General features: G+C 35.7%; 1 protein-coding gene across 2 annotated transcripts in view; it reads left to right on the plus strand.

Moving 5' to 3' along the window:
- Window positions 1-15,623: 15,623 nt before the first annotated feature.
- Window positions 15,624-16,068, plus strand: part of LOC123546749 (probable serine/threonine-protein kinase pats1) — a 32,516-nt gene continuing 32,071 nt past the window's right edge. For both annotated transcript variants that reach the window (XM_053551052.1, XM_053551053.1), the window contains exon 1: window positions 15,624-15,837. The gene's annotated coding sequence lies outside the window, so the exon portion shown is untranslated. The remainder of the gene's footprint in view (window positions 15,838-16,068) is intronic.

The following is a 16,068-nucleotide window of genomic DNA, read 5'->3' on the forward strand; positions in this document are numbered from 1 at the left end:
CACAACTTGACCTGGCATGGGCAACCTTACTACTGAGCTTTTTTAAAATCCATCTATAAATAACAAAGTTTCTGCCCAGTGGCTTTTAAACATTTGAGTCGTGACATTGACTTGTGATATGAAGACTCGCTCTGTCCCAGGAAATGCTAGCAGCAATATTTTATATTCAAAGGGCGCTTGACTTTGATCCAAATTAACCAAACAAATTTGTTCAAGATAAGAACAAAAGTATTTTCTCCATCTACTATCGTTTCAATTTGGTAAAAATAAAAAATTAGATAAAAGCATTATAGAGCAGGCACGCTTAAAACAATTAAATTTTATATTTCAATGGCGCATTCCCACCAGACCAATTATTCCATCCAGCTGGTTTGAGGAGAAACCGAGGTTTTTTGTGCATTGCATACCTGACCCACTTTGGTGAACATTCAAATAAAATAAATGTTGCAGAGTGAACACAAGCTTAAAACAGCCATGTTTTTTTTGCTATTTCTAGGGAGCATTACTCCGGTAAGATTTTACTGGTTCAAGAACATTTTCCATCGAATTTCTGACCCTGCTTGGTTTAAATCAAGTAACAAACAAACATATTACAATATGAACAAGCTAAAACTCTGTTATCTTTCTATTTCAAGAAAATGTGATTCCAGCGCCAATTTTACAAAATTGCTGGTTTTTTAAAAGGAACTGAGATCTTTTTGCACTTCTAATATCTGACCCAGTTTGTGGAAAAGTTATAAATGAAGAAATGCACTAGAGTGCACACTAATTTAATATCAGCTAATTGTGCAATTTAAAAAATTCATAAATCCGGTACCAGTTGTCCTTTTTGTCTGGTTTCGAACGGAACTGAAATCTTTTGCCCATGTAACATTTGGCCCAATTTTGGACAGCATCTAATAATAAATAACTGTGATAGAGTGCACACAAGCTTAAAATTAGCCTTTTGTAATTTTAATGGTGCATAACTCTAGCACCAGTAACCAGATACGGCCGTTTTATAAAATAAAGATAGATCGTTTGCCAACACAATAAATAAGAACACATTTATTGATCATTCAAAAATCAAGGAGTACTTTTATCCATCAAATATCTGATCCAGTAAAATATAAGAATAATGATCGAGGTGCATAAAATTATAAAATCTTTATCATTCCAAGAGCAATGACTCCAGTGCATATAGCCCGATATTGCTGATGTTCGAAAAAAGCCATGATCATATGGAAATACAAGTTGTGTACAAGTTTGATCAAAATCTAATAAACAGTGAACTAGCTGTCGTGAACATAAGCTAAATGTGGACGAACGGACGGACGGACGGACTGATGGTGGGTAAAATACGATGCTTAATGGCACTCGTGTGAGGTAAAATAACCTCACGTATTACGCCGCCACTTTTACTGATCTGAAATTATTTGAATGGTCTTTTTCTTTAGTGATACATTTTATCGTTATGCCCATTTTCATGATACAATCTGAAAGGCATCTGTACATCTAAATATGCTTATTATATAATCTTCAGCCGTGCATCATTAAAATTGAAGTTGAAGCATTTAAAGATATAGGATAATAACAAAAGAAGACATAATTGCTACTGCCTAACAGGCAACATTTGCGTGGTAAAAATATACTTTAGATCTCATTAATCATTTCTTGATAGTCCAGATGTCTCAAACCGATAGATCTGTGAGTTGGTGGAGAAAATACACTTTCATGTCATTCACCAGTGATTTAAGCGAGCTGTAGTTTTAAAGAATGGTGACATTGGAACTTCTGTGGATACACCATGTTACTGCTCATTACAATCCATATCATTTAAATATCGCATGCCACTTAATGCTGATATTTAACATGGTGTTTATCAGTTAGCACGCAGTAAGGCCGATGCTTAGGCACTGGGCATGTAGAAATGAAATGTTTATTGGAACTCCATTATTTATTATGAATAAATTTTTTTTTATTTCTATACAACAAACTGAAAACGTCTGTTATATTTTATTCTTTTTCGAACTGAGGTATTTATAATCATTTTTTTTTCATGACCAGTTTTACATATAAAATATACATTTATGTCAGTTAAAAGCTTGTTAAAATATTAAGACATGAATTTTAAACAAATTTAATATCTGGTATCTTGGAAGTAACATAATCGTTCATGCAGTTCCTTTCCTCGTAAATGCAATTATTTGACGCTTGACATCATTATGTCCTCAAAGACGTTTTTTATTGAAAATGAATATTAACGCCAAAATGTTATAATTGAACGAATTGTAAAACAACCATTGACCAAGTGGTTTTTTTTGTAACTCATTTCCTTAACCAAAACTGGGATAGTCGACTTAATATTTAAATTAGACTGCTGGTCAAGTGAGTAGATGGATAACACACAGACACACAATAAGATTGCTACAGATTGATGTTTTGTTATGTACATTAGCGTCAAATTATCCTCCTAGATCTATACAGAGACACATATTTTAGGTACATTTTCACACAGCAAGTCGTCTTTTATAAAACATTACATCAGTTAAAGAAATTAAATACATCTTAAGAATGTTATTGCAATACTAGTATACGGTTTACTTATTTCACAAAGATTATTTTCATACAAGTTTAAGAAGATATACCCGTATATTACTGAAACTTGCGGGAACTTAAAATTGTTTTGCATCGTATCATACTGTAGGTCAATTTTCTAACATGTCTACAGATTATATAGAAAAAAAAGAAAATAACGTAGATATGCCTGTTTCGTGCAATTTGTTGCCCAACAATACCATAAAAAGCGCCTGAACCCCTAAAATTTCATGTTTTGTCGTAAAAATATCGTTTGTACCACACTCCAGCATCAATATAAAATTTCACTACGAGACTATTTTAAGTATTTATCTGACATGCTTTCTTAAGTCACAAAAAGTACATTATGAAATGATTGAGACTTGAAACCTCGTGGAGGCAGGAATTATTTATATCTTTGGATTTACGGAGAGTCCAGGAAAGTCAAGTTGTATATACAATTTGTGTTCAGTTAATGTTTGAACAATATGCAAACATACATATATACATGTATATGTTCACTGATCTGTCTTTTACTGAAACAAATGTTTAATTTGATATCTACTACTGTGTAACAGTAATTAATCATTGGTCTGAAATCATTCGTCCTCCACCTCTGATTAATGTGGGGAAGTTGGCAGTTACTTGCGAACAGGTTTGTACTGGTACAGAATCCAGGAACACTGGTTAGGTTATAGAATTGAAATACTGTTGAAAAACGGCATTAAACCCAAAACAAACAAACAAATACAGACTGAGTAATATACAATTCTATAGCGCTTAAATGAACATAGCCAATAAATAGATTTATGGTCAACATTCTTCATCTTGGTAATTCATTCACCGCTTCTGAATTCGTTCTCAAGGTCCAGCCATATACCATAGACTATTTGGGCTGCGTTTGGAGACTTTGAAGTCCATTGAAATTCAAGAAATTGAGTGGCCAAGTGCGCTTTCTGAATTAATGCCGGAAACAAACTCTAAGCAATTTATTGTCAATAACTCGTCCGAAAAAAAGTTTTAAAACATTTTCTGTATAAAATTTGAAGTTTGTTTCAGTTTAATTATTAATAGTTTGAATTTAAGTATTGACTTAAATCAGAAATCCAGCCCATGTAATGAATTTATTTAGCCTTAACGATCACCAGTCTCAAACGACCAGTCACACCTTTTATTACGTAGCACAACCGGACCGTCCATTTATTCCATCTTATTAGAACTTAACCTCCTTTCAAAATACGATTGGACAATTTCTTATACAGTGTCCTGGAACTTTCCCTTTGATGGTTTTAAGTTTGTTTTCAAGTTTTAGAAAAACAATGCCTGGATATCAGATTTTGTACATAAAACTGCTGTTCTTGACACTTTTTGGGGATGTTTTAACAGGAGAGTAAACGTGCGTTAACAGAGGGATTCTGACATCAACGTGTTAAAACAACGTACAAATTCCTGCGCATTTCAATGACGTTGAAGGACAATAAATTCATTTATTAGTTTTACGCGTTTTATGTTAGAATAGCGTTAACGCACGTTCATTTCGTGTTGATCCCTTGGGATACGTTGGTACCATCGCCCTACCGGAATCGGGCACCAACCAATCTCTCGGGATTCTGCAGATATTATAACACGAAAAAAAATGCGTTATCCCTACATAAGAGTACGATGTATAAATTTAGAAATGTTCGTGTATACCTCCCAGAGATTTAAATTACAGTGTTCAGTTATCACTTGAACACCTGTCGTATCTGTAATTCCAGATATTTTTCTGCACAATAGAAATAATATAATTTATTAAAATAAATTGCATATTTGTATATTAATAAGCTGTTTACTGGTTACAAATACATGTATATATGTAGCAGGCTGAATGACCTGTCCTTCTCTCTGAACCTCACGTCGTCATGTTTGTTATTTTTTCTTTTGCATGAAATGAAAGTTGTCGCAGCAAGTTTAGTAAAACCTGTACATTAGATCTTCACCAAGTAAATGTAAACATAACTATGAAACAAAAAAGGTTCGAAAGGTCATCGTTGCCTCTTCCCATTTAATATGAAACAGTGGATCTTTCACAAAGAACATTTCTTTTAAATATTTGAATAATTCTGTAACAATGACAATAAAACAGTTTGACCGAAAACAAATTTGCAATAGCTGATGTAGGTGTACGGAAACTAAAACGTATACCGTATCAGCTTCAGTTAAAATTAATCTTGAAATTTTGTAGCTTTAAAATGTTAGACTACAGATGTATCTTTATTCATAAAATATTCTAGACAGATATAGTCGATTGCTCATCTCCGTATAAGTAGCATAATCTGATCACATGGATGTCTTTTAAGGGTAATCTTATTGGATACGTTTTCTTGAAAGTCTTGTAAACATTTGATTCATTGTAAATATCATTTTTAAATGAATTGTCTACCAAATCTATACTATTAAAACGAGAAAAACAAAATACCTAGACGGGATTGATATTTCGCTGCGAAGGTTGAAAGCACAATGAACCTTGTACGTATCTTGTTATAATAAGAATGGCTTAATGGATACAGTTGAAACAATATAGGACATATTTTATGATGACATTAAAATCGTTTCATAGTTCTTTTGTCTTTTTGTTTGAATGGTACATTTAATGGGATGCCACCAGACAGTTGATATTAAGTTGAAGCGTGACACGTGATATGCCCTTGAGCTTCGTTGCTTGTGAATGATAATGAGGTAAATAATAAAACATAATTTCCATAATTGTTTTCATAAATTTCTAACATTATTTGTTGAAAAAGCGTCCAGTATGTATACTTGGCTAAAAGTATACATAAAACCAATCATTTCCATAACATTTTCCTGGCAACAGATTTATTTTGCTTACATCTGACTTTGAAGAGAAGTCTCGGAGTGTAATTTTAAAACAGTGTCCGTAAATTATAACATTCTGCATAGGATATATAAAGATTAGTATATACACTTTGACAACTGGGAATCATGTTTATGTGATGATCAAGAGATAATTGATGATCATTGCAAATTTTATGTATTTACTTGTTTTTATTGGGGTCAAATTAACGAGTGCTCCAAAATAACACTAACACAATAGAGGTAATATGGAGACTCTTTCAAGTTTAATGACAGAATAAGACACAAGTTTTCCCTGCGGACATTTCCAAATGAGGGCGGTCACCTGTGTAGAAACACCGACCTTCCGTAAGAAAACAAGATGAGTTTCTCTTGGGAATGTGCAGAGTTCTACAATGCAGTGAGCTTTCAAGTCCACATAGATAAAGAGCAAGTAATTCGATGCCGGCGGTCTCAACCTCTCGGCCGAGTGTATATCAAAATCCCCTCAGTCAAAACCCCCTTGGCTGAAAAATGAAAGGATGGCCATAATCCCCTTGGCAAAAATGATGGGGTAGTCAAAACCAATAGTCAAAACCAATACAGGCCGCTATGTCAACACTGAATGTAATCAACACTTTGTAAAATTTTGTAGTATGAATACCTTAGAAAATGAAAATCATTTCTTGCTGGTGTGTTCAAACTTCCGCAAATTTAAAATATCTTAAACTTTATTACTGCCAACGAATTTGATTCGATTATGAATTCTAAATCTAAAAAGTCGATTTGTTAATTTTCTAAATTCATCTTCTTTGAAAACAAAATCCGGATTGTGTAACTATTATTATTTTTTGTTTAAAAAAAGAAGAAAATCAAAATCAGTGGTTCACAGTTATATGTAGAAATTTAAATCTATGAATGTTCTTTCCTCTCTCTTTTGGATATGTTTTCATCTGCTTATGTTTATGTTGTATTTGTGCTATAAGCATTGTAATAAGTTTAAATGCAATATATTGTATTATTGTAAATATATTTTGCAAATAAAAATGTTTCATTAAATCAAACTTTTTGCTGACAACTATTTGTTATAATTTGCTTAGATATAAAATGGAGAAAATGTAATGTAATATTATCATGAAAAAAACTATTATATTTTGCCAAACTCTATAAAAAATAATAAAAGGAGTGCTGGAATTAATTAAAACGATATAGAAATGTTTGTTTGTCTTTTTAACTTTTTCATTATAAAAGTTACGCTTTTGACAACACTCACCCGGGTCATTAAACTTTTTGAAAGAAAGGTCTACTTTATTGTGAAAAGGTACTCTTTTTCTCCTACTCAACCTAACTGCCTTTTCTTAATAGTCCTCTACTCAATTGCTGTCTTCAAAATGACAAAGATCAAAAAGATATTTGATGTTTGAGTAAAGGGAATTACTTTCATATTGAGGGGATTTTGACCGCCCCATCATTTTTGCCGAGGTGATTTTCATTACCCCATCATTTTTGCCAAGGGGGTTTTGATTGTCCATTGAGGGGTTATGAACACCTTATTTCTGCTGAGGTGTTTTTGACCACCGTGTCATTTTTCTGCCAAGGGGGTTTTGACTGAGGGGATTTTAATTGTCTCCCCTCTCGGCCATGGAGGACAGGAAAAAAAGGATCATGTGGTCAGGAAATCAACATTGTTGAAATAAATATTGATACCATATTGCAATAAGTGGGTGTAGATAAAAGCTTAGTAAATAAGTATCTAGAGTGGAACGGTTCTATCGAAATATGTGAAGACTTCCAGTGAAGTAGTGATAAGACTTAGCTTTAAGTAGTACGTGGTTGTTTGAACATAAATTATATTTCAAATTTTGATTAGAAATGTATGTCAAAGTTTTGATTTCTTGCAGAAATACACAAATTGATTAAAGATAAATAATATTCTGTCAAAAGAGGCATCAGATTAGCGACTCTGGATTTTAGGAACAACGAGTCGGATTCATTATAAAGTCTGGCATACAAATATGGATGAAAAAGAAAAAATGCACATGATTACTCAGAACCATTCAGTTACAGAACAACAGAATTTCCGACGGCTTCAATTTTTTTCCATTCAAACTAATGATTTGTTATTGAAGTTTTATGTATGTTTTGAAAATAAACAACTATGTGGTGGCTGATTTATGGGCTCGCCAGGGACACACAATTCGATTATTAGACTAATAAATTGCACCAAAACATCATTTTATGCACGCCAATATTACAGCAAACTCGATAAATACAGGTGTCGTAGTAACATGTTGGTGGGGCGACACCTTGACAACACATTGACAGCATGACAACGAGACAAATACAGAAGCTGCCATTTCGTCGTGTTGGCGGGCGAAGACATGACAATGCGACATTTCAATAGATTTTGTACGAAAAAAAAGACAAATACAGGTCGCCTATTCAACAGATATTTTTGTATACACGCTCTCCCTAAGGTTTACAAAACGTAAGCACCTCTTTTTTGCAAAAAATGCTTTTAGACTATTGCAAGAATATATACTCCGGTATTAATTATATATGCCCTAAATCTCGTGATTGTGAACTCTTCCACGCGCGAGTATTTTCAATTCATGAACACCTTCTACTCGGTTAATAATCTACACGTCCCAAACAAATTGAATGTGTTAGGAAAACAATTTTTGAAACAATAAAGGTTTAAACTCTTATGGATACGCAAGTATTAAGGCATGTTCTAATCTCTGGCCTGACCTGGCCTGGCCTGGCCTGGCCCGATGAGCCAAATTTTCGACTGGGCCGGGCTAGGCCAGGTCAGGCCAGGCTAGATTTTATTGTACATATAGAAATGAATGGCATAAAATCTAAGTATACAATTACAGTAGCAGGCAGTATTAACCTGTATTGTTTACTTGCTGCAGGTCAAACAGAATGAGAAACTAGTCCTCTGGAGAAACATTATTTAGCCATCATTCATCTTATTTGAAATAGGGATTTGCACTGAAGAAAATGGTGTAACTAAATGATAACTACCAGGTTTTTTTCTGTAATCAAATTATTTAAAGTCAACTATGACACTTAGTTTTAAGACTAATGGATAATTTCATTAATAAATTTACCTGCTGCAATATAGCTGAATATTTGCATGCCATGCAGTGAATGCATCTCTTTGGGAATTGTAATTACAGGTTGTGTCCCTACTACCCTTAGCTGACCTCTTAACTGTTCAGTTGAACTTTTAATGTGTGTTTTGTTTAATCAAGCTGATGTTCAATTTATGGATGAGTAATAAAAATAATATTCACTGTGGGGCGTCTTATAAGTGGTCAGGGTGTTGGCATTTTAGATTATTTGATAGTTTTCTTACACAAAAAGTAATTAGCATCTAAGTTTTCTTTTCACTTCCTGTGATAAAGTCACGAGAGCTATTACACTCCCCTACCCCACTTCTGGCGCCGGCATTTGTCTGTTCATCTGCCAATCCGGAAGGAAGTAATGGTTTTCACTTAATCTCTAAATGTCCCTTCACAACTCCCTCCCATCTTTGTTGCAGTTCTTAAAGTGTTTTTGAGATGAGTCCTGTATTATATATTTACTTTGACAGTTTTTACTTTTACTTGACTGTGTTTCTCAGTATTGTTTCTTACTCATCAAGACTTCATCCACAACACATCCCAAATAACTGCCATTCAGAGTCTTTTCATCTTTGTGGCCCATCTTCATTGCCAATGGAGAACTAGTGGTTGATATGTGAAGTAACCTAATCTTTATTCTTGATTAATATATGCATGTAAATGATTTTTAGTATGTAATATGTTGTTATGTAATATATTACAAAAATATTTATCATTGTGTTTATGTTATTTCTAATTGATATATTTAAACGCTAAAAGATGCTCTTGAGCCTGTTTCATAACAAAAAACTTTGTAGGATTTTTTTCACATATTTAGAACAATATAAAAGCAGTCTTACAAAAAGTATTCAGTATGTATATAACCTAGACTACAATTTTTTTGTTTTCACGTCCCCATATCACATTATCCCAGATACCGGAACGGGGATAACAGTTGTTTTCCGTAAGTATTGACAGGTGGCACTCATTAATCTTCGCCAATATTTTCGGGCATTTTCTTTATTTTACACCATATTTGTAACCTGAAAATATCTAAATTGACCAAAATAACCTGCATAGTTTACCAATGGCTCAGTGGCGTAGTGATAAGTTCTCCGACTTGCACGCACGTTACCATGGGTTCGATTTCAATTCAGACTGTTTACATTAATTCGATATAATGTCATTTTATCGATACTGTTTTTATTCTTACAACATTTTGTCAAATATATCTAACACTCTTAGTATTAAATTGTACGTAGAAGAATATCAAAAACTTGTGTATTTCTTTCAATAATGATTCAATGAACAATAAATCACGATACGTGATGAAAGGGTGGGGGCGGGGGGGGGGGGGGGGGGTCCAGCTTCAATTTGTTGACATAATGACGTAATATTGTCTATGATTTTGAATGGAAAACTGTGGACAAATAACGTATCACTGTCCTAGATTTTGAATGGGGATGTAGGGACAAATAAACGTAACACTGTCCAGTTTATGAATAGGAAAATGAGTATGCTACATTGATCAAAAGAAAAATGATCAAAACAAACATTGACAATTTTATGAATGGAAACCTAAACACTTTGTCCAGTCGATAATTCCTACATAAAACAAAGTTGCGGTTTAACAGTATTGAATGATAGTCCTGTTGAAGATTTTTACGCGCGTGTTTTTGTTTGTATAGTGGATTAACTGTATTTCCTTCATACAATTTTACACCTAGTCTTTTGAAATAATAACCAATGTGGTCAAAACTAGTTTAAAGTAACTGAATCAGAGATTCCTTCTCCCTTGAAAATAAGTAAAAGTAAGTGAATGAGGGGTTCCTCCTCACTGGGAGGAGGTAAAATGAGGGAATGAGGGATTCCTCCTCCATAGAAAATGAGTAAAAATGAGTAAATGAGGGACTCCTCCTCCTCCCTGGGAGGAGGTAAAATGAGTAAATAAGGGGTTCCTCCCCACTAGAAATGAGTGAATGAGGGGTTCCTCCTCCCTGGGAGGAGGTAAAATGAGTAAATAAGGGGTTCCTCCTCCCTAGAAAATTAGCAGAGATGAGCGAATGAGGGGTTCCTCCTCATTGGGAGGAGGTAAAATGAGGGAATGAGGGATTCCTCCTCCCTAGAAAATGAGTAAAAATGAGTGAATTAGGGGGTTCCTCCTCCTTGAATTCCTTGAAAATTGAGATAGAAGTATTAGAATTTACTAAGATAAATAGAATAAAACTTGCTTCTGAAGCCAGTACAAAATGTATTTGAAAATGTGAATTATTTTAGTAGCCTTATCATTGTCAAGTAGGAGAGGAGAACATACATTACGATGAGATTGAATGGAATTGATTTCGATTTATAAATATATGAATCGTTTAAGGTCGATTATAATACAAAAAAATAAAAGGTCATTAAAATATACAGCTGCTCTGTTATGTATTTAAGGTTTCGATGGAGGCATTGAGAAACAAAAATCAAACAACACCAAATCATAGAAAGAAAGAGTTGTTTGACATGAAAATTGAACAGCATGTAAAACATGTAAATTACTTTACGAAACAAGTGTCAGTATACTGATATAAACATTGAATTCCGGAAAAGGGCTGCCCAAAGGGGCTCCACTTCCGAAAGGTTAAACGCCTTTAAAAACTCACCATTCTCAAAGAACTGTTACACATGTTCGTTTTGATGCATTTGCAATAGCGTGCGAGTGGTGAAATTTCGCATAACAAGGTGGAACACAGTTTTCAGCAATTGTTTATCTTTATTTCTTTACAAATGGCATTCATTTTCAAAGGGAGACAACTGTTCCCGATTATTTTAAGTACAAAAGGCATTCATTTTCAAAGGGAAACAACTTTTTCCGATTATTTTAAGTAATCTTTGAGAAAAAGTTGTCTCCCTTTGAAAATGAATGCCATTTGTAAAGAAAAAAAGATAAACAATTGCTGAAAACTATGTTCCACCTTGTTACGTGAAATTTCACCACTCGCACGCTATTGCAAATGCATCAAAACAAACATGTGTAACAGTTCTTTGAAAATGGTGAGTTTTTAAAGGCGTTTAACTGTCCGGAAGTGGAGCCCCTTTAGGCAGCCCTTTTCCGGAATTCAATGTTTATATCAGTATACTGACACTTGTTTCGTAAAGTAATATACATGTTTTACATGCTGTTCAATTTTCATGTGAAACAACTCTTTCTTTCTATGATTTGGTGTTGTTTGATTTTTGTTTCTCAAGGGCTCCATCGAAACCTTAAACGTATACAACATATGTATTAAATTACCGAATACTGTTTTCAGTTATACATAGTTACAGATCTATCTGATTTATTTTCTAAAACAATGTATAGTGCTCTTATAAATATATAATCACGTTCTTCAGTCCTGTATCTATGTATACTATAATGCATTTGAGAAACCTCCGATATTTTATCGGCATATGACAAGTCAGCATCGTAATAGGCTAGAAATGCCTAATAGTACAATAAAAGAAATCGATAGCGATTTGAGCAACGTCTTTTATAAATATGCAAAATTTCATTAATCGTACCGTTGCTTTCCATGTGCATGCAATGAATACGTTCATCTTAAACCGACGCGCCATGTAAAGATGATCAGTATTGGCGTAAAAATACGGTAAATAGATCTTTATATTGTTCTATTGATCTGTGTTGAGTTTAATCTTACTTTAACAACTTTGGGAGTCTTACTGTGACGAAACTCCAGATAATATATTGTTGTGTAAATGATTGCCATTCCCGCATGGGGACAAAACAAACCAAAAGGATCACAGTTGCGCACCGCCTTTGTATGAATAAAAAATGCAATGAGTAAGTATTTGCTCGATATTTCCTATACATAAACGACAGAATCTCTGCTCGAAAGCGTGTTAGTTCAAGAAAATGCACATTTATTAACTTGACTTGCGCAGTATTATCTAATATGATGAAATGTAATAAGGCTTGCTTGTACATGTAATTACACGCTAGTGTATCATTGAAGGTTCCATCTGCGGATGTTTCTAAATTGATTTTTGTACTTGTAGCATGTGTAAATGTTGTGTTCTGCTCAACCCGGGGCTAGAGGGCGTGGACGGTAGCATGCATTTCCACTACCGTCAACGAACAGGCTTAATCAAGCCGAGCTTGCAACATTTTCGTTTTTGTCGTGTTGAGCGACCTGTGGAGTTTCCACTTTTTCTATTTTGCTATCCTTTGTCATAAAGTTTGTGTATTATTCGTCTCGTTTCGGAAGGATGCATGTCGGGATAGCTCTACCAAACACCTTTTATATTAACAACAAAAACTAATATACCTCAAAAATCATTTGTATCATTTATTTACTTAAATGATTCGATTAACGTGTAATAACCAAATTTACTGGACCCTGTTGTTACTAGTAACTGAAGCTTTGTAAAATAGTATGATACGCTGTCTGTATATTTTATTGTATGTTGTTGTTCAAATTTTGTTCAATATTTTGATGCAAATATGTTCGTACGTATATTTGTAAATGTTGATAGATCTCCTTTTTGGAAGTGATAAAGGATATACTAGTATCCAACCTTTCCTTTACGGTTAGTGAATTTTCAAACTAAAAATAGCTTTGAATGTCTGAAACAACTGAAAGTTCTATGAATAAAACATAGTTAGTCCGAAAAGTGCTCACAATTTATTCTTTTCCGCGAGATATTTTTTTAAATCTATTGACGAATATTGTAAAAATCTTTATTATACTTGTCTCATTTTTTTTAAAATGTCGTATCTATATTATGATTAAACTGCTATACATGTTACCTCTTACTTCATAAAATCGGTCACAGTACAAAAATGTACAACAACATGTGGCTGTAACTTGTGTAACGAATCTGAGAAGATGGGTCCTTTTTTTTTTAGTAAACATGTTTCGCTTGTCAATCCCCATTTCTGGAAATTGGCCAACAACATCAGAAGTAATTTATAGATTTTCTTGCGTTTTACGTCACACTGACAAAGTTATTGGTGAGGTGGCGACCTTTCAGCTTTTGTAGGTGTAGGAAGACCCAATGTACCCCTCTGGACATCATTCCAGTACGGGCGAGCACCAGGGTAGAACCACCAGTCTCTTGTAAAGCAGCCGGAAGGCTCCCTCTGGACATCATTTTAGTACGGGCAAGCTCCAGTCTCTTGTAAAGCAGCCGGATGGCTCCCTCTGGACATTATTTTAGTACGGGCAAGCTCCAGGGTAGAACCACCAGTCTCTTGTAAAGCAGCCGGATGGCTCCCTCTGGATATTATTTTAGTACGGGCGAGCTCCAGGGTAGAACCACCAGTCTCTTGTAAAGCAGCCGGATGGCTCTCTCTGGACATCATTTCAGTACGGGCGAGCACCAGGGTAGAACCACAGTCTCTTGTAAAGCAGCCGGATGGCTCCCTCTGGACATCATTTCAGTACGGGCAAGCTCCAGGGTAGAACCACCAGTCCCTTGTAAAGCAGCCGGATGGCTCCCTCTGGACATTATTTCAGTACGAGCAAGCTCCAGGGTAGAACCACCAGTCTCTTGTAAAGCAGCCGGATGGCTCTCTCTGGACATTATTTTAGTACGGGCAAGCTCCAGGGTAGAACCACCAGTCTCTTGTAAAGCAGCCGGATGGCTCCCTCTGGACATTATTTTAGTACGGGTAAGCTCCAGGGTAGAACCACCAGTCCCTTGTAAAGCAGCCGGATGGCTCCCTATGGACATTATTTTAGTACGGGCGAGCTCCAGGGTAGAACCACCAGTCTCTTGTAAAGTAGCCGGATGGCTCCCTCTGGACATCATTTTAGTACGGGCGAGCACCAGGGTAGAACCACCAGTCCATTGTAAAGCAGCCGGATGGCTCCCTCTGGACATCATTTCAGTACGGGCGAGCACCAGGGTAGAACCACCAGTCTCTTGTAAAGCAGCCGGATGGCTCCCTCTGGACATCATTTCAGTACGGGCGAGCACCAGGGTAGAACCACCAGTCTCTTGTAAAGCAGCCGGATGGCTCCCTCTGGACATCATTTCAGTTCGGGCGAGCACCAGGGTCGAACACCAGGGTAGAACACCAGTCCCTTGTAAAGCAGCCGGATGGCTCCCTCTGGACATCATTTCAGTACGGGTGAGCACCAGGGTAGAACCACCAGTCTCTTGTAAAGCAGCCGGATGGCTCCCTCTGGACATTATTTCAGTACGGGTGAGCACCAGGGTAGAACCACCAGTCTCTTGTAAAGCAGCCGGATGGCTCCCTCTGGACATTATTTCAGTACGGGCGAGCACCAGGGTCGAACACCAGGGTAGAACCACCAGTCTCTTGTAAAGCAGCCGGATGGCTCCCTCTGGACATCATTTCAGTACGGGTGAGCACCAGGGTAGAACCACCAGTCCCTTGTAAAGCAGCCGGATGGCTCCCTCTGGACATTATTTCAGTACGGGCGAGCACCAGGGTAAAACCATCAGTCCCTTGTAAAGCAGCCGGATGGCTCCCTCTGGACATTATTTTAGTACGGGCAAGCTCCAGGGTAGAACCACCAGTCTCTTGTAAAGCAGCCGGATGGCTTCCTCACATAAAGAATTCACACCCCAAGCGAAACTTGAACCCACATTGGTGTGGAGCAAGTGATTTGGAGTCAGTTACCTTAACAAATCAGCCACGGATATTATTCATGAGACGTGTATATGAAAATATGTATTCATGTGTACAATACGTATAAATAGTGCCTAAAAATTTGTATAATCTATAATCATGTTATGTCATGTTATGTATATAATGATACAACATGTTCCTTAATGTTATGTTTATTAAAACGCTAATATGCTGTTGAATTAGGTCAGGTATTTATCAAATGTCATTCAGTCAAAAACACAACATTTTAAACACGCAATAATTATTTTGAAGATATCGGGTAGTCAAATATCTGTTTGCGCTGGTAAACTTTACAAGTTGTATTTATATTGTATTAGGTGGGTTCTATTTAAATCACACCAGGCTATCCCCACAACTAAATGCGCCGGATTTTTCGGCATGTTCCGCTGGCGTACCGATTCTGTAATGAGGTCATGTAATTAGGTTACCATTTATGTATTAGTTTTCGTTTGTGAAATAGTAGATAAGTATTAAATGGAGTATTAACTGGAGTATTTTAACTGCGTATCCGAACTGATGCGTGCATAACATATGAAACGAGTGCAAATCGGGCCAAATCGGTGTACCGGGTGAAATCGGGCTATACAATCGAGCCCACCTAATAGTTATAGGTTACGGTTCATGTCATTTCATGTATAACAGTTTCGGTTTGTGAAATAGTTTGTACATATAAACTGAGGTATTTTGACTGTGTTACAGGTGAGTTTTTGGTTTATTATTGAAACTGTAAAGGCAATTTTCCATATTGTCACAACATAATTTCAGTTAAGTGCTTGAGTACACTGGAAATAATTTGATCATTTGTGTCCGTTTTTTTTTTCTTCGTATTTTTACATGATCCAAAATATGATCCTGAGATGAATTTTGACTTGATTGATTCTATTACTTTTCTTTCCGGCCCTCTGTCAACGATTAATGATTAAAGTACGG

This window comes from Mercenaria mercenaria, chromosome 9 (genome assembly GCF_021730395.1).
Source record: "Mercenaria mercenaria strain notata chromosome 9, MADL_Memer_1, whole genome shotgun sequence".
Classification (NCBI taxonomy): domain Eukaryota; kingdom Metazoa; phylum Mollusca; class Bivalvia; order Venerida; family Veneridae; genus Mercenaria; species Mercenaria mercenaria.